The sequence below is a fragment of the Hermetia illucens genome, chromosome 6 (genome assembly GCF_905115235.1).
Source record: "Hermetia illucens chromosome 6, iHerIll2.2.curated.20191125, whole genome shotgun sequence".
In the NCBI taxonomy this organism is placed as follows: Eukaryota; Metazoa; Arthropoda; class Insecta; order Diptera; family Stratiomyidae; genus Hermetia; species Hermetia illucens.
In genome coordinates, this window is record NC_051854.1 from 15,631,033 (window position 1) to 15,650,623 (window position 19,591).

The window sequence follows — 19,591 nt, forward strand, 5'->3', positions numbered from 1 at the left end:
CCATCGAAGACGCCTCTCTCGCAGCTTTTCCACGATCGGTGCAACCCCATAACGATCGCGGATATCATCGTTTCGGATGTGATCCAAACGTGTGACGCCACTAGTCCAACGTAGCATCTTCGTCTCCATTACCGCAAGACGCAATCCTTCCGCTCTAGGAATACTACTGGTTGATCCGAATAGCGGCAGATTTAAGTGTTCAAGTCAAGTCGATTTGGGTTCCGTTTAATAACCTATTCTAATCTTCCGAAACCCTCGAGATATAACAAAACTGCTCTGCAATCCAAGCAGAAGCTAGAAATTGACAAATTCTAATTATTTTTCACGAAGAACACAGAAGAAAACGGAAACCTTTATCATCAAAAAAGCATTAAACATGCTGTCTGATATGAATATACTTTTTAGATCTCTGTAGAAAGTACGTCACCACCACAAATCATAAATAATGAATATCTATTATTATGGGGAGCAATAAGTTATGAAAGCCGGTTGGCAGAATTCCCTTGGAGAATTCCACATAAGTACGAGGCAAATGTAAGTAGCGGTTACTATAGAAGATGCATTCATTGACAAAAATGCTGAAGCAGGAAAGAACATCCTTTCAATGGATGCCAGCAGAGATGCAGTCATCCAACATCAAGCAGACAATTCCAAATCGCTGGAATCAATAGCTCACCTGCAACTGCCTACAGAACAGGAGAAAGACATTCTGCTAATTTTCAAACAACCTTCATTTCAAAACGTACCTGCAAAAAAAATTGAAATCCTATTCACTGATCCCCAGTTTAAATCCAAAGGCTGTCATTAACACAAAAAATAATTAAAATTCAGCCCCATCACCGTTTTCCGCCTTGACACCAGTCTAGACAACACCATTACCTCTACAATATTAATTTCAATTTTTCTTGTGTTACTGAAAAGGACTCTCCCATCGATTGAATAGACGTGGTAGCAATCATCAACTTTATAAAACAAAAGCCCAGATCAAGGATTCAGCATGGTGCCCGATGTTTGCGTTTTGAATGCATTTCTGATATCGACAGTGCTACGTACACTCTCAAAAGGATATTCATTCATTCAGCCACTGAATGGAAGGAAGAGGAGCAACGTCGAAGAAGACAAATAGGATGAAGAGAATATATGTAGCTTTTCATTCATGCCTACACAAAAAAACCGTAATTCTGAGAGTGCAACTTACTGCCATAAGGACTACATATCTTGTGAAAAGATTTCGAGGGATGAGATGTTACCGTTTAGATGGCAAACTCATTTTTATTGAACGGTTGAGAGATGAGAAAAGGTTCATTGAAAATTGTGCGACCTGTTCTTGGCGACGTTTGATTTTAGTAGCCTATTGATAACCAATGATGGAATTTTTTCAAAGGATCCTTTGTTTCTGTCTCAGTGAACTTTGCGTTGTATGGAGAATGATTAACATATAACGATGGCAAGCAGCGGAAGCTAGATGATACGCGAAAACCGGGAAACTGGAACTAGACTCTTTTCAATTAATAGCTTACATATGGGGATCAACCAAAATATTACAAGCCCATTGGATATGCGGCAAAATGAGGACGAAATCCCCTTTGGAAATAATACCGAGCGACATACTAACTTGCTAATATACTCTCAAAGAGATATAACTTCACCTCAAAATAGACCTAATCAGATGAGGTGAAGCTATGATGAACGATAAGCAGAACTTGAGAGTATGATCCAAAACCGGCTAAAGGTATATATCTCCTGAGCTACTTATGAAAAGTTCCAGATGTCCGAATAACGAGTCAATAGGAAAGGAATTCACGATAGCCAACACACTTCTGACAATGCCCCGAGGAGGTGCTTTGGCTCTTCGTATGGAATGGCGCAATCGAAATAGCTGGGAAAATCCTCCAGTCAAGAACGATTCAAATACTTCTTACAGCCACTGGGTTCCAGAAAGAACTGTCTGACGTGGATATTCAATTCTGGGTGTCTTCACTTCACCAATAACCTTTCCAGATTTATTTTACCATCGCTCCCATATGCTCCTTCATAGTTACTTTTTTGGAAGTCTCCAATCATCTCCGTGAAGATAGTGCTTCTTTGATCTAGAAGGACAGTTCCAGCAATAACAAGCACTGCTCTCCTATACGAGCTGTACACCCTTGCCACGATTGGCATGCACAAGGTGTGTCAAACTCACCTTCTTCCGGTTCAGAGCGTTGTGCACTGCTTCTGTACACACCGAAACCGCGTATAGTTGATTGAACTTCACCACTCTTGCGACAAGCAGTCAGCGACTATATAACGTGCCATCCTTGTTATAGTGAAATTGTATTTGCTGCTCCTCCCTCCTTAGTGCGGGATCTAGCGGAACATCCGCTGCCCCAATGTATTTTTTAGGTCTGTTAATCATCTCGTACTTTGGAAACTTTCTCGAACAATCGTGCTAGGTAGCGAGGAGTACTTAGTCTAATCAAAGCGCTTTTATTCAAACCCCATTTGGCTGAAATAAAGGCACTATTGACTTCTAGTCGCACTACCATACAGCATTTACCAACATCTATCGCTTCTCAAGCCAGATCTATGACAATTGCCGTCTTATTAATCGTAGAAGGGAGGTGCTGGAATCTATACTGCCGTTCCGATAAACCACCCGCTAGTTCGATGAAGGGAGCCAACTTGTGGTATATCATTCATGCTAGCAGTTTCTTTATTTTATCCAAACGTCAGATAGAGCGAGGACCAAGAGCTTTATTCGGATGATGCCGGAGTCTTCTTTCCAATATGTCCTTATTACCCTCAAGCTATAACTATATTTAGTAATCGCGTTTATTTTTCATTATCGCCTTCTGAAGGTTACCTCAGAGATCCCAGTATTCTTCTTCTATCTCCCGCTCCTCGATTGGAAACAAAAGGATCTGAACGTCAAGAATTTGTGATTTCACTAGTAGTTTAGCTTCCTGCTGCGCGGTAAATACCATCGAGTTATAGTAGTTCCACATAACAGAGTTACACGCAGACATAATTGACTCACTATTTCGATCATTGTTCCCTTTTGGGACAACCAACTAGCGATCCCAGTTTTTTTTTTACTTCCAGATCGCCTTCACTAAGGCTAACACTCTAGCTCGGTAAGTAGACACTCATTCAGCATTGGTTGCCAGCGCTGCAAAAATTTCTATTAGGGTTTGGTCACTGTTGTTTGTTACTCAATTTTTCCACTCTAAAGAACATGCGCGTTGTGCTATTTCTAAAAGGGTAGCAATGGTAGATATAGATGCCGTTGATTTTTGACCAAAAAACTCGTCTTGTACATGCTTATATAGCGGTATTGCCAAAAGTAATCCTCATCGTACTGAAACGGTGCGGTTCATAAATTACCGAGTCCCAAATGATTTAAGATATTAGGACCCGAGCTCCTTTGCAGACGTTAAATTAATTTGTATCAAAATCATTTTCCTGTGCGATTCCGCTTTTTCCAATATACCACTTGGGAGCAGTTGTAATGATCAATCGTTCGCACTAATTTTTCCTTCCAAAATTTGCATCTTGAATCTCCGGGAAATTCTAACCCTCTTCTCTGGACTTTCTCTCCTTTTCAATCTGCTGCCTTTCCTTTCTTTGCTTACGGCGATCATTTTTGCCTCTGTCAGGAAGTAGTCTGTGCCCTTCTGACCCTTTTATGAGATTATAATTCTTACCTCAACGCATTTTAGATATCTTCCCGCGAAGTAACCTCGTCTGAGTCTATGCATTCGATTGTTATCTCCCGCTCTCTAGCTCTAACGCCAGTTTATTTACCAGTACCCTCTCCAACTTCTGGCAGAAACTATCCAGTAACTTCTCACCTGATCTATATAATGCCTTTGTCCCTTTCACAAAGACGGATTGGTTGATAAGCTAAGCCCTTTTTTTCTGTCAATGGTCTGATCTGGTTGCAGGCGAAATCACCATCCAGAGAATCAAGTAACCGGGTTTTCGGCCGACCCTTTGGTCGGTTCCCATCGAATTCGAAGTTCAGACCAATCTTGGTAAGTGAACTCTCGTTAGCGCGAATTATGCACCATCGAAGACGCCTTTCTCGCAATTTTTCTACGAACTTAGTGGTCTTCAGGTGTAATGGCGAACTTGGCATACCTGTTGAACTTGCCCCGTGGAGAGCTACGCCAGGTAGTAACTGAAATGTCGGCGTCTTCATGCAATCTATTTCTCAATACACATGATTGGTGTATGAGCCCAGTGACCCTTTTCGGAGGTTTCGTATCTTTGCTACCCTATCCCATATAGCTACCTTCTAATAGCTTTTTGGCAGACCGCAGCCATCTCAGATACATTCATCCTCTTTCTCCAGTACAGTTATCTATCTATCCACACTATCTTCTACAATGTGGTCATATAAATGTCAATCTTTAGCGCGATTGGCCAATATGCTGAACTCATCTTCTTCTAGTCCATAGTATTGCCTTGCTTTGCCCAGATAGGAGTTACGTATATCAGAATGGCTAACACCACCGACGAGCAGCTTGCGACTATATTTTAGTACTTGCCTTGTCTTCTCTTGCGCAGTATTTACCAACGGGCATGACTTTCCGAGTAGGCTCGCCACCTATTGATATCGGATCAATCGTAGAATGGGTTCACAGTTATTCCTACTGTCACTCTAGTAGACCACCCGTAAGGGCGATGAACGGGAGTAGCTTGTTGGATAACTTAGTTCGGTATCTTCACCGTCAGAGGTAGAGCACGGTAGGTAGTTTTTGCTACTAGGTTTGCATATTCCTTCTTCCATTATGATACTTGATTCAAATATAACTATGAACCACTCGGCCCTGGCCCTAGCAGCCAACCGTCCAATCTCAGAGCACTGCCGTCTCCAAAACTGCTAGGTAGCATTGTCGATCAAGACGGCATCTTGCTGTACCGTAAGCTAAGGTCCACTCTCCTCGTGCACGGTAAGCAAGATTATAATTATCTTCAATAAGAACTACGTGCATTTCACTCTCACACCCCACTAGGTTGTGTTAGTCTTAAAGTACGGTTGCCTATAATGATCCCATTCATGGAGTTCTTACGGTTTCCCCAGAAATCGCGCCATGCTTCTTCCAAACTCCCGATGCTCTGGCTTCTCTCTTGCTATTTGGCAACGTCTCTTCGCTCGCAAACAAAATAATTTCAACGTTGAGGTTTCTTGGTATCACTAGTAGTTTGCTTTCTTGCTATGGTCAAAACGCCGTCTAGGTATTGTAAGACAGTCACGACACGAATCAGTTATTTGCTTCCAAAGTTGGAAAGGATGGCCTAGTGGCCTCTCGCAGACCATCCAACGGTGTGTGAGGTCGACGGTTGATGGAATATTGGCACACATTCAGCTCAGCAAATGTTTCGATTAGAATTTGGCATTTGGAGGGAAAGTTACGTACGGAATGGTTTACAAATTATCGCGACGTCTACACACTCTCAAATGGTTTAGGAGAGCAAGACCCCAGCATATTTACAGGGGTTGAATCTATTCATTCAGCTCCTTTAGTACATCACCTAGCACCATCTGCAATGGTCACTCGTCCGCACTAGCTTCCTCCTTGAAAAACCTGCATCGTGAACCTTCGGTGTAATTTCTTCTCTTCTCTGAATTTTCTAGTCCTTTCTTACCTATTAACTAAAACTGTACACCTCCATACGACTCTCTGATCCTTTTTCTGACACTTAGTTCTAAATCGCTACAATCGAATTGCGCCTGCAACGCAGCACAGGTATCGTCCCGGGAAATAACCTTGTCTAGGTCCTTGCGTTCGATTATTAGCTCCTGCTTTCGAGCTCTACCATCAGCTTGCTCATCTAGCACCCTTTCCAGCTTGACGCTGGAACTATTAAGTGGCTTTTGTTGGATCTATTTAATAACAACATCAGATCGCCTGATGCGTTGTTGAATTCCGCGCACGCTTCCACCTTTCCAAGAATAGCGGTATTGAATGCACCACTTTTCTTGGAAATAATTATTATTTCCGGGTGAATCTACCATCTGGCCTTATTCCTCTTTTTACTGCTCACTCTTGTTCATTGTTCAGGCTGTTTTGTATTGGATTCTGGTTGTTATTTAGATCTGCAGATTACCTTTAATCCTCTTCGAGTTCCACGACGAATCTCGATTGCTGAATGTCCGCGTTGTCCTTTGTTGCTTCGCAAGCATGAAGCGCTTTGTAAAAGAACCTGTAGGGAATCTTATTCCTTTTTAGTTCGAATGGTTTCTATAACCACAGTATTGAATCGCATTGAAATTGCAGAAGTTGACTCTAGTTGTGGCAATCAATTGTACCTTAGTTATCCCAAGAGGACAAAGGCATCATAAATCGCGCAATTCATGAATAACATATGGAGAGAAAGTCAAAGAAACTTGATCAAAAAACTGTATCAAGTTGAAGCCATCCTTGCTTCTGGATATTTCACAAGCGTACAACTTTACCATGTTATAGGGATGAGAAGACCATTTAAAGAGTCTCTTTCAACCTCGCATAAACTCAGGTTGTATATCTTAGATCACTGAAATTCTTGCTTTAACTGGAGAAAGCAAATTTTCTGAGAAATCTAATCCTCACTACCAAGGATGGGCACTTCGTTCCTCCTTACCAGCTTAAAATCTCACTGACGATTCCATCCGAGTTCAAGGCTCATTTCTGAGCATGAGTATATGCTCCCAGTTTAGTCGGTTATTGGCCTTGAAATCACTGTTTATCCTTGTCCTTTTTTCCTGGACAAACGAGGAAAGCTGCAGCTAAACACTCAAAACCGCGCCTCGCTTTAGCAGAAGTCATATCTGAATGATTCAAGATTCTAAGATGCTGATTACATCAACAACTCTTCTGCTTTGCTACAATTTAAAATATTGAGTACCCACGTTTACCCGACCATTTTCAATAATGTATTCAAATCACGAAAACACGAAGGAAATTGATTGGATGGCCTTGAAATCTGATTACTTATTTTGAAGGAGATCCAAATAAAAAGGATTTGTTGAGGTACGGGCTTCATTTGGATACCGCTTTTTTATATACACCCTTAGCAACTGATTCTGAATTAAAGGAAACAGTATTTATGGGATGGTGACATCTTATCTCATAGGAGCGTGCACGGATATATAAGGACTAATAATGAGTATTTTGTGAAGAGGATTTTCGATTTCGATTATATATCGCATTGATAAAACGAGATATTTCCCAGGAAAGGAATTAATTGCATAATGTGAAACTTAGTTGAAGAGCCTGCCGTTTTTCCTTCCTTGTTTTTCGACCGTCATTGTTCTCAATACCCTCTTCCAAGTTCTTTATATATCTTTTAACTCCATCAACTTGAAGTATCTGAAGATATGTTGTAAGCCACATTTTAATTTCTTTTTCTTAAGGAAACTCAAAAAGTACCGAAAGATACACTTTAAGTATGCAGTTTTTTAACTGTCTGTCAGTCACACCCGATTTACTCGAAAACAGCTCGAATTATTACAAAATTTGGTCAGATGTGTTCGGTGAATCCCTTTAAATATAGCAAATGGCGCCATGTTGTGCTGAGTTTGAAGGGGGCTCCCTATACACGTGAAAGGGGGTGTATTTTTTTATCAGAATATGGTCGCGTGGGGTATCAAATGAACGAGTTCATGAAGTACTTTTCGAAATTTTTGATACCAAGTGAAATATAGGGGAGTGAAGACCCAACATGTGCCCCCAAAAAGAATAACAAGTCTTATTCTCAGAACCTATTCGACCGAGAAATCAGAAAGAAAATCACAATGATGCGTCCATACAAAATCTAAGCCTTAAAATAAATCCCATTTGGATATCTGCGCAAATAAAGTTAATTATAGCATATTACCATATTTTAGAAATTCACCAGTAAACCCCCCTTAAGTTCATCCTAGAAGTACAAAGTTTAGTGCGATTAAAACGGAGGTTAATAACGTAATGCACAATTTGGAAAAGTTTGAAACAAATCTAACTATTATTAACAAAGTTATAGAAGGACAAAATTTTGTATTTGGCATACTCAGCCGTTCCAACTCTTTTTGCGGCTGGGGCCAAGTATGTTTGTGGCTGCATTTATCATAACGTTCTTCAGGTGATTGTGAAGATCATTTGTTGATTTCCAGGATCTCTGTTGACTGCAGTCATTGCGACATCCATTTCGCCCTTATAAGTGTTGCGGAAGGCTGTGTGAATGGCTTCAGTATTCACTTTCACCTGATTGTCAGAGGCGATTGTAGGTGATGTCGTAATTCGAGTTTGGAGCACCATGCCAACGAGATAGTGGTCCGAGTCTATATTGCCGCGCCTTCAAATTTATACTATTATTTGTATAGCCGCGCCAATGAGATAATGCCTCGCCAAAAACTGTTGCACACCAACCAAGTAATCGATTTTGAGAAAGGCTCTATGGTAATAGTTTTTGGTAGTGCTCACTATCACAGCATGCAATCATCGCTAAAGTGTCAAACAGGCCACGGCACCTGTTGAAAAATGAGAATCGATCGATGTGATTTTGAAATTTCAGTTTCTGCACTCAAAACGAAGATATCTGGCAACTATTTATATTGTGCTATCGTCACACAACTAGGAGGATTACAGTTGTGCATTTAAAGACCGCCCTTGCCCTTCCCATTAAGATACTTGGTTCAGGCTACAGAGGCTATGGTTATTTAGGTTGGTAGATCGCCATGCCCTTCGTGAGACGTATTGAGACAACTAGTTAGTTTCTTGTAATGCTTCCCAGCTCTCCTCGGGAATTTCCAAGAAATATAAACTGCTACTGTTCTATGATAAGTACTACTTAGGAGATGGTCGCGGTGACTTCCCATTTACATTGGTACAACAGCTTCAGCTTGATATTGGTGCCGAGAAAGCTGCATTTCCGGTAGGGTAGGTGAATGCATCTACGCACAGAGTGCTGGACTTCCGCAACAGTATGTGGTTGGCCTACCATTTAATCATCTTTGACAATACTTCGGGCTAGCCACTGCACACTCCCGCCTTGCGGAGCTTTCAAATCAGGGAATTCCTTTCACCAACGGGAGGGCCGAGGAGAAGGGAAAGGGAGTTCAAAGAAACCACTGCCATCCAGTTCCTCCATCTGCCGAGTTCTATCTTTTTTGCAATGAGAAGAATCCGACCATAAAGAGCAATGTGGTTACACCCGTCAGTGCACCTCCATTTCCTCGATAATGATGTCTGGAGAAAGATCCCCAGTGTTTAAATAGAGCTGCTGATGAATCCCATCCCACCTTCAATAAGAATGAAACGTGTGATGGGTGTCGTCCACAACTCCATTACCAAACACAAAGTCCGGAGATCGTGCCTTTCCAATCTTGTGAAGGTAAGACTGAAAACCTTCACGCCCACTTAAGAACTGGGTAAGGAGCTAGTCATTGCCAATGAGCCGCGCAGTCCATCTGCCTGCTAGACGTAGAACCTGGAATATTTGCCATTAGCGTACTTAAGGACGAAACTCTAGCTGCAGCCTCATTCACGGTTGCCTTAATTTGTTCAAAGAAGCGCATCTTTGAATCAAGAGTCAGTCCAAACTACTTTACCGTTGCTTTTGACACGATTATCGACTCGCCGAACGATATTGACTTTCTGGCGTGTCAGGTTTAAGTAGAACATCATTGGAAGCGCTACAGCTCCGGCCCTAGGATGGATCCGCGGTACCCCTCACGTGACCTCCATTCTCCTCTGACCCTCGAGCGTTTCATAGAGCAAGAAGAGGTTCCTCAGATAGCCCCTCAAAATTCGTAAAAGATAATAAAAAAAACAAATTTCATTTTTTAAATCCGAATAGTGAGTTTTTTATTCCTCATATACCGGTATTTCGAGGACCAGTTGTTCTCTGCCTCATATACTCGTAGATTTTCCCGCTGTCTTCCCTGGGGTCCTTGACGCTTACTAATCGTGTTGATGTGGTAAGAGAAGTTCGATATAGTTCGGCATGTGGAAAGTATTGTTCGGTGTGCCTAGAATGTCTTTCCATCATACGGAATTAAAGGTGTTTCTGATGTCAAACGCTACGGGGAGTAGCACTCGTCGAGCTTGTCAGCTAAGTCTCTCTGCTCGACGAATAGCATCCACGATTTGCATGACAGCGTTAACTGTGGACCTCGCTGCTTTAAAACCGAACTGCCGACAGCGCGTATTGCTTCAGCAGGTCTACTTCTGATGAGTTTTTGGAGCACCTTCCAACGAGCAAAACGGGAAAATGCCTTCTTTCAGGATACCATTGGGTCCAGGAGCCTTGGTTTTCATAAAGAGGACTGTCTGTTCCAACTCTTTTATAGAGAAAAGTGGGCAGTCCTCGGCGCATTCAGCGCTGTTGCTGTCGTCCCGTTCAAGATATGTCGTACAATACGACCTATTTTTTCAGCCTTAACTGAATAGGGTTTTTGCAGAGCCCCGATTTTTCGGATTACCAGTTGTAACCAAGTACCCACGTGACCCCATTCACCTTGTTCACCATGTCCTGCCAGTGGCAAGCTTTGCTCCTATTTATTGCCCTGCGGAGTATCCTTTTGCCTGGTCTGTTCTCTGTCATTGTGGTGCATGCCTCCTGCCGGTCGTTTAGACCTTCTGTCAAGGGGTATAGAGAGAGAGAGCTCTTCAATTTCCGCTGTCCGCCAATACATAAAAGTCTTACCTCTTTCCGATTCCCATGGCATTGTAATCGGGTTCGCAACTGAATTTACGACCGTGTTAGCTGCAGCGCCACCACCCCCGGGAGTGGTATCCAGCGCGCTTCACCAACTCCACAAATCTCTCGGTCTTCATCTACACGAAGTTCCACGAACAGAAAGTGGTGTACACGGAGAGTTTATGTGAACTGCTTTGAAGGCGATGTATTGACGGTTGCTTGCCGAAAAGTTTTCCAGAGCTCGCTACCCTTGTACCAGCGACACCAGTGACACCGACGCAAAGGTTACGTTGGGAATGTTTTCCTCGCAGCCTGTGTGCCGGGACGTTAGGTTGGATCCGGTGTTTAAAACTACTAGTGCTGTTCTCGCCGCCATTTCGGGAATTCGTTTCCCTGTTCTGGCACCGAAGTCACCACCGACCAGGATTCATTCTACTGTGCCCAAGATAGCGTCCTCCAGAGCATCGAGTCTGTGTCGAAGCTCCGACATGGTCTCATTCGACATTAGAAAGACATTGATAAACGCTACCCCTAAATACCGAATACAGACAAAGCCGACCTTGAGCAAGAGCCTTAAGGTGGGTGCCGTCCAGAACCCAGATCGCAGCGGTATCTGATATGTCGGGGTGCCATCAAGCTGGATCCTTGTTTCGATACTATTCACCGATGAGCACTAGATCGACTTTGATCTCCGCTGCGAACTGCGCTTGGATGAGCAGTTGCACTCCGGTGCATATCGATCTGCACGATGCGAATCATGGTAAACACGTTCAAGCTATTTCTGGTTCTGCCCTGAAAACTAGACTCTGCCCTGAACACGCAGTATACGCAACGCTCTCATTAGACATGCCATGATCCCTTACCCAACTCTCTTTTTGTTGCAGGTATTCGCTTTATGACGTACCTGGCCGAATCTGCAGTATGTTGCAATCCTGTCAATTCTTACCCTACATAGAAAACTTCACCAATTATAATTTCCCGCTATTAAGAAGGGTACGTATTGCTCGGCTATGCCTCGGGAGTTCGCAGAGGTGATACCAATGCGGCCATCGGTTACCTCCGGATATTCGCGCTTGATGGCCTCTCCTACTTCGTTTGTTTCTATGAAACAGCCAAGAATTCGGATTTCCAGAGAGCACGTGGGTTCTAGGCATGAAACCAAAGCTTTCTCTCCCGGAAGCCCCTTGACTGTTTCACAGAATGTACCTTTATCTGTTATCCTCGAGCCTAATTCGCCAAAGACACCACCACACTGTGTTTTCCAAATGAAGAACACTTCCGTTCCGCTATTTTCTGGCTTGATCCCATAATGGATTTTACTGAGGACTTCTGCAATGGTCCTACCTTCCGTCGGCTTAATTATGAATGCTTGCCATTTAGTCCTCCTTCTTCTTTCCACTTTTGCTTTAGGTGTTCCACCTTTCTCGTCTATCTTAATTTTAGGCAGAGCATTTTCTGATGTCGTGGCCTGTTGTTGCCTCTTGACCTTCTTTGCCTTCTCCTTTGGAGCCCTGGCGAGAAGTCTGCTTGCTGACGTTTTTTGTTTTTCTCCTCAGACCGCATGTGCTTCGCCCATTTCTTGATAAGCCTTTCTTCCTCTTCGGCTTTCACAGGAATAATCGACTGCGCTCCCATTCGTCTTATATTAGAAGCCATCTGACCGGTTTGAGCGGTATCCACTGTGCCTCTTTCGGCAACAACAGCACTTCGTGGTACTGTTTGGGTTGCCGTTTCCGTCCCAGATGCCAAATCATTTTGTGAGTCTTCTTCTTAATTGCGTATCACGATGTCTCGTCGGTATTTCAGTCCTTGCTGGGCACTGTGGTATGCGACGCAGTTTTGTGCTGTGTATAATGCAGTCAATTCGTTCTCAATACCCATTGTCTCATCATTTATATCGTTTTCGAAGTTTTTGGAGCAGCGCATCTGTGCAAGAGAGCAAGCCACAATAGCTTGGTGTCCTGTGTGTGCTTGACCTACTCTTAGTTGATCCCGGAACTCAAAAGCGGATCAACACTAGCTCCAGGTAATACGGTCTACTAATACACGTTCAATGCACACTGCCCGACCAGGGTCCCGAAGGGGCTAGCTCGTGATACACGGTAAGGATCGCTGACCACCCCTGAAAGGAGCCGATCTTAGAGTGCCCACATGTACATTTGGGAGCGCACCTGCCTTCAAACGACTTTCCTTTAACATTCAGATCTGTGAAGGGCTGTCTTAATATCGGTTACTGGAAGAGTTGGATACGCTTAACGTCTTAGCACTATCCGTGCCACATATAAGTAGGGTAGGCCCATGAGCAGTATTTTCACTACGCAACTGCCAATAATAAGTGTATCAATCGTTCGGTTCGAAACTGCCTTATTCGTAGGGTGGCTAGTGCATTTCAGATCGAATATGTAGCGGAAAATTACCACAAGTAGTATTGACGCTGCTGCCGCGCTTTCTGCGCATCTTAATCTCAAAAACAAGCTCTCGTACTTCAATTTAAGGTACCTGACTTTTCGACAGATTTGAAGAGTTGTACGATGGAGGTCTAGCCGACCGAGGGAGAACTTGGAACTCCTCGAGAAACCATATTGATGAAGGCATTGCATTGATTTGATGGCATGCTATCTCAAATTGATTAGGGCCCTAGGATTGGTACCATTACGAGTTATAAATCTGGAAGTTGGCGGATGACCAATTAATCAACCTTGTAATTAGGAATAGCCGCCTTAAATTGATCAGTTCTCTATGGAACAGCTTTCCTTATTTCTAGGTGTTTTATACTATCAGCATTACAACTAGGACGTCTACCTCTAATCAACTGTTTCCACTCTCATGGCCCCTTCTCAAGGAGAACTGTAGTAGTCAACTGAAATTCCCTATAATTTCAAACAGGACTATAATAAAAACCAAACACCTAACAATCAATGCGACCCCTCAATACTCGAAGCCTTTCCAAAATTATAAAATTTATGTCCCAATTCCGTGCCTCGGGCCATTCATCACATCTTGTGTACACATGAAAAGCCTGTAATCTGGATAAATGCCTGAATATGAAGCAATGTACCCACTCAATTAATTCACTAATTGGTCACAAAACTAACGACTTACCTTCGACTGATAATCCTCCTATTTGTGCTAATTTCCATTTACGCGAAAATTGAGAGGGAGGTGCTCATTAGACATCGTCCTTGTTCATCTACCACCAAGCACGCACCGTGCAGACATGCAAATGGTCGCCATAAAAGCTATTTGCACTCAAATTCTAATTATGTGGCGGCGGAAGTAATTTCCATATTTTTTGCGTCTTCGGAAGGCTCACGTGAGGACGAAAGTGATGAATTGAAGGAGAGGCTGGTCAAGGTGTTCAGAATATATTTGGAAAGCGCGATTGGGTTCGATAACTTCCGAAAGTTATTTATGGCGTTTCGATAGTACGTGACGCGATAGTAATGAGATGCAAATGTATAAATTTTCTTGCAGGACTTTTGGTTACTGGATTCGTCACGAAAATGCGTAAATATTTGCAAAAGGACTTATTTATAGTGATAAATAATGACATTGTCATAATTTGGCGGTGAGGCTCAAAATTGAGCAGGTCTAAGAACGAATAATCAGAATATTCTGCTCATAGAAGTACGGGGTGCCAACTTGAACCGGAAAGGATAATCCATAACACAAGGGAATCAACCCCTGAAGCTCTTCCACTGCAGGATGTTAGCCCAGACCATGCGTCCGGATCCATTTATGGAAAATTTAAAATAAACTCAAAATATTATCTCCCAGCAAGCTATTAACTGTGCTAACTTTATATCTGGCTCAATTGATGCAGCAATGCATAAATACTTTTCCCGGTCTCATGGCCCATTTTACTCCATGAAAAAGGACTACGAACTAGCTCTCAGTCATCCGTGGCATGTGAATCCGCAAAATATCACTCCCAGGGCCTCATGCATAGGTGGATTGAAGTTCAGAGAACTATTGAAATCCCTTCATGCACTATGTGGGGTAATTTTGAAAATCCAAAGCCCATTTTGAATTCTTTGACTCCAGTTTACACGCCAGAATGATTGTTTTGCATTGTCCTGATATTCGCATGAACTCGTGAAAGTATTTCAATCATCTGCATTGTCTGCATTTCCATCCTGCGTCCTCCGTTCTCTGATGTCGCTCGTGCATTTTCGAAATTCTAAACTTAACATTTGTCATCATATGTCGTCAGGATAATATTTACGCTGCATCTAATGATTTACGAGAGTTGTGGAGGGGGCGAAGCTGAAATCATTGCGGTGACGTGCCGTTTGCACTTCGCCATACAAATAATTTCCAGTCTAGCTGCGAGTAATATGCCCTGAATGATAATAATGCACTTTGAATCGTGCTGCAACTTGATGGTGTAATCATTTATATGTTGTGGTTTAATAGTACGGAATTTAGCTTTTTATTGTTATGTTTGGATGGTTCGAGGACATATGTGGACTTAATTAGAATGTCAGATAAGAGCCGAGGACATAAATCATGGCGTTTCTTGTAGATAATGACTAAATATGCAAATAGATAATTTAACACAGAAAGGAAAGATACGAATAAGATTAGGAGTTAACCCCCACTCAGAAAAGCCTAGGTGCACTATTTGAAAGGAGAGAAGGAGACGGAAAATTGGTTATAAAATATCTACAGCAGAATAGAAGTTGCCAGTCAGTGACAGAGGTCATTTGGGCCATTTGATGATGAAATCCTTGTAATGACTTGTCCATATTAGAGTCCTTTTGCTTGTTAGGTCTCCTGCTGGTTAAGAGACTTTTCCATCTAATATTGAGTGCCTGGAACTGTTAGAGTAACATTCCGACAAATACATTTCAGAGGTTATCCTTTTTGTTGAATTCCTGCTTGATAATTACTATTAAGTCCAGCAGATGGATAAAGAAAAGTGTTTAATGTTCAGTAAGAATAGGAAAAGGTAAAGGATTTGCCGACTATGTGGAAAGGTTACTTAGCTCAATCTTCCACCGGTGTCGAGATCTCCACAGATCTCCAGAAATTTATAGTTACGAGAATAAAGAAGAGATGATTTTCATAACGTTCAGGCGCATGCATGCATAGGTGTCCTACAAAGCCACAAGTTTGCTTTCGAGCTTCTCTGAAGAATTGTTGATCATCATCAACGGCGCAACAACCGGTATCCGGTCTAGCCCTGCCTTAATAAGGAACTCCAGACATCCCGGTTTTGCGCCGAGGTTCACCAATTCGATATCCCTAAAAGCTATCTGCGTCCTGACCTACGCCATCGTTCCATCTCAGGCAAGGTCTGCCTCGTCTTCTTTTCCTACCATAGATATTGCCCTTATAGACTTTCCGGGCTGGATCATCCTCTTTCATACGGATTAAGTTATCCACCCATCGTAACCTATTGAACCGGGATTTTATCCACAACTTGATCGTCATGGTATCGCTCATAGATTTCGTCGTTACGTAAGCTACGGAATTGTCCATCCTCATACCAAAAATTCTACGGAGGATTCTTCTCACGAATGCGGCCAAGAGTTCGTAATTTTTCTTGCTAAGAACCCAAGTTTCCGAGGAATATATGAGGACTGGCAAGATCATTGTCTTGTACAGTAAGAGCTTTAACCCTATGGTGAGCCGCTTCGAGCAGAAAAATTATTGGTTTCCAAAAACACGTCAGCTCAGATGAAGATTGCAGCAGCTCCATGGCACCAGTTTGAAGGTTTTGTGTAAAACAAAAATCAGTTTATAGAGTGTGAATCTGAGGCTTTATGTGAAACGGAACTTTATTAAAATCTGTTCGGATATCATCTACAATTAACTTGAAAACCATTCCTTCTGCTAACACCATATTTTGTGAAGATGCTAGAATGGGGAATCTCCGCATATGGGGTGAATGGCATCTTTTTAAGTTCGTATACATCCGAATATCCATTTTCAAAACTTAAATAGGCTAGTTTAAAACAAGTCGGGAAACCGGAAGCTTGACACTTCAGGTATAAAAGGTTTTGTGTTTCCATATGTGAGGAGAATAACGCAGTTCTCCATTGGCTGACAGCATTGACCCGAGATATTTAAATTGCTCAGTGTTGTCAACATGAATAACCTGCCTCTGATCGAATTAAATATCTCGGGTCAATGTTATCAGCCAATGAACAACTGCATTTTGAAATTGCTTCACGCATTAATGCGGCTTGGATGAGGTGGCATTCCACAATTTGTGTTCTTTGTGATCGACGTATCAGCGAACGTCCCAAATCTAAAATTTATCGCAATATCGTACGTCTGCCGCTTTCTATAGTTCTGAGTGTTGGCCGACTATAAAAGACAATGAAAGGCGTCCTGCGGTGGTTGCATTGCACTGGTGGCGTGACTAACTTTGATAACGTCCGATGAGGATATCCGCGATCCATAAGCACCGAGTCTGGAAAAACTATGTGTGAGGCATTTTCGATGGTATGGTCATGTAATTCGCGCTAATGGGAATTCACCTGGCAATATTGGTCTCAGCATCGAAGTCAACAGTAAGCGACCAAAAGGCCAGCCGAAACAACCGTGGTTTGGTGCGCTGGATGTGTGTGTATACGAAATATTGTCCTCTTTGCTTATACAAAATTTTGAAGTCCTAGGATGAATTTAAGGGGGGTTTTCAGTGAATTTCTGAAAGTTGGTAATATACTATTAGTAAGTTTACTTGAGCAGATATCGGAATGGGATATATTTTGAGGCCTAGATTTTAGGTTGGGTAGTTTCCGAAAATAAGTCCTGTCTCACTTTAAGTGCGTACATTTTGACTCTTCACTCACGCACTTTGCAATTCAATTCAACTAATATCAGTCGCGGAAAGTGCTAATTGAAACCTTTCATTTGATACCCTACACGACTATATCTGCTGAAACAATTTTTTGAATCCCCCCTTTGCATGTATGGGGAGTCCTCCTTTACACTATACCTAAATTATACAACTTACTGTACACGTAGGATTTCATAGTTCTCATCTACTCACCAAATTTCGTTCGGATTGGTTCAACCGTTTCGGAGAAAAGTGCGTCTGACCGACAGACAGACTGTAAATCGATTTTAATAAGGTTTTGTTTTACACAAAACCTTAAAAACATAGTAATTGCTCTATATATGTACCTTTTCACCTTTCTCAGATAAAATTAATAATGCTTTATTGCCATTCAATTATTTAATTTACGGAAAAGCCCGATTAAGTCCTCTCTAGAAGTACAATGCAGCCCAAAACTCGAAGTACAATACTGGAAACTTTGGTGCAAATCGCACTATTGTTTACAAAATTTATTTATCGCTTCTTTTGTTGCGTCTAAGGTAGGTGAAATCTACCATCAGTTAGATCATCAACCGGCTGGTGTCACGCTTCTTTCTTCAAATCCGCTTTTTTACAACTTCAAGATGGGTCCATTTATAAGGCACATCGTTGTCTTCTAATCTAATTAATGTCTCAGCTAAGTCTCCGGGTGATTGGCATCTGCATCGACAAAGCTCCTTTTAAGGTATTGTGTAAAACAGAACCTTATTAAAATCGGTTTGCTGTCTGTCCGTCTGTCTGTCTGTCTGTTTCCTTTTTTGAGGAGGTGCAAATCTTCAAAAGACACTGACCTGGACACACCAGCGTGTGGGATTCTTACCCACTAAAATCACCCCCAACTCTCCCCAAGCCCCGTGATATCACCATGTGGTATTACATCACGGGGCGGAGTCAGCTCATTTCAGCTTGGTTCTCTTCCGTCTCTGCGCGGCGTACGTAATCGCGGTTTTGTAGTCTCTGGTACCTTTCGTCTTTTGCTCTGGATAGATGCGACCATGGAGTTGATCGCAGTCTTTCTGTTATGCCAGCATTCTTCGCATCAGATTTTTCGATACGAGCACCTCTCCTTGAGTCTCCTCTAGGTCCTTCCTTTCCTTCACAAACTTTGGACAGTGGAAGAATACATGCTCTGGGTCCTCTGGGATTCCATTGCATTTTGGACAATCGGGTGTGGCATCTAGTTTAAACCTGACGATATACTCTACGCCCCGTGGGAAACTGGGTAAGATTATAATTAATCTCACCGTGTCATCTCTCTAATCACTCCTTGATGGCAGGGATGAGCCTGTGTGTCCACCGACCCTTTCCCGAGCGTTCCCAATACTCTTGCCATCTATTTAGAGATCTCTCCCTTTCGGCGTTCTTCGTCTGCGATAAAGGAAAGATAGACTTCGCATTGTATATATTCGTCATCTCATCTGCGGAGATGTCAATGGCCATCATTCCAGAGATGACAAATGCTGCATCATCTGAGACAGTATTGAATGCCGAGCACACCCTTAGGGATGGTCTTTTGTAGATTGAACTCAGTTTGTTAGTGTTAAATGTAACCTGCAATGCCTTTCCCCAAACTGGAGGTTCGTTGAGCAGGATCGAATTCACTACCCTAGCTATAAGCAACCTGGAAGCATGCCGTGGCCCTCCCACGTTTGGCATCATCCTTGCCAAGGCTACACTGATAGTGCATGCTTTGTCATAAGCATACCGCACTTGTTGCTTATATCATAGCTATGCTTCTCGTCTATCATCACTCCCAAGTATTTGATGGCAGACTTAGAAGCGATGATACGATTCCCAACTTGAATACCGACAAAATTTGTTTTATGGCGCTTGGTGATGAGGACCGCATCAGACTAGAACTCGCTAGCCAACCCTTATTAGCACCAATCGCTTCGCATGAATATAACTCAGCATCTTCGAGGTGCTTTGCGACCACAACCAACGCTATATCGTCGGCGTAGCCCACCACCCTGGCTTTCTCCGAAGGGGCAGATACATGATGTTCCACAGCCGTGGGATCAGTACGGATCCCCGTGGAACACCTGCAGAGACAACGTACTCCTGGAGTCCGTCATTAATGTCATACCAAAGCTCCCGTTCTTGAAAACAGCTGTT